Source organism: Morus notabilis, unplaced genomic scaffold (assembly GCF_000414095.1).
Source record: "Morus notabilis unplaced genomic scaffold, ASM41409v2 C11297821, whole genome shotgun sequence".
NCBI lineage: Eukaryota > Viridiplantae > Streptophyta > Magnoliopsida > Rosales > Moraceae > Morus > Morus notabilis.
Window position 1 is genome coordinate 1 of NW_010384563.1, and position 728 is coordinate 728.

Consider the following 728-nt stretch of genomic DNA (forward strand, 5'->3'; position numbering starts at 1 on the left):
TTTTTTTTTTTGTTCCTTTTCCAATTTGATTTCAGCATGCAAGGCTAGGGGATCCGACCTCAGAGTTCATTTCAAGGTATTATTTGTGATCCTTTGCTTGGTTGTGAAGTTTCTTTGGTTCTTTTAGATGCGGAATTATTTTTCATTTCTTTGAGATTTGTTTGTGATTGTTGAACCTGATGAAAAAAAGCAGGGGTCTATTGCCCTCTGTGAATCGGCCTCTCGTAAGCGTCAGGGAAATCAATTGAGCATTGTTATTGGGTGAACCTCTGTTATGTTCTTTGTGGGCTGTGGCTTAAGGTTCAGTAAATGATGCAACATTTTGTGTAGTTCCTTAGTTTTTCTAATGGTTTTTAGCTTCTGTGTTCCTTGATCGTTTTGTGATTTGGCACTTTGTGTGTCTCTTTCTTGATAATTTAGTCCTTGAATTCACAAAGTGCTAACAATTAACTCTTAATTAATAATGCTGGTTAAGATTTTGATGGAATGCCTGTAATTTTTTAACCTGGTGATAAAAGCAGGGGTCTATTGCCTCTGTGAATATTGGCCTCTCGTAAGCATCAGGGAGATCATTCTGCTTTGTTATTGGGTGAACCTTTGTCATGTTCTTTGTGGGCTGTGGCTCAAGGTTCAGTAAATGATGCAACATTTTTTGTTTTCTTGTTGCCTAGTTTTTCATCTTGGACTTGTTATTTGACGTTTTTAAATTGTAATCTGATGAGAAGTGA

At 36.8% G+C, this 728-nt stretch overlaps 2 non-coding genes across 2 annotated transcripts; both read left to right on the plus strand.

Moving 5' to 3' along the window:
- The first annotated feature begins 183 nt into the window (after positions 1-183).
- On the plus strand, positions 184-323 carry LOC112094853. Its single transcript, XR_002903701.1, has one exon. It is a non-coding gene; the product is annotated as a small nucleolar RNA snoR74 (small nucleolar RNA).
- Positions 324-511: 188 nt separating this feature from the next.
- LOC112094854 lies at positions 512-651 on the plus strand. The gene has a single exon (XR_002903702.1). It is a non-coding gene; the product is annotated as a small nucleolar RNA snoR74 (small nucleolar RNA).
- The last annotated feature ends 77 nt before the right edge of the window (positions 652-728 follow it).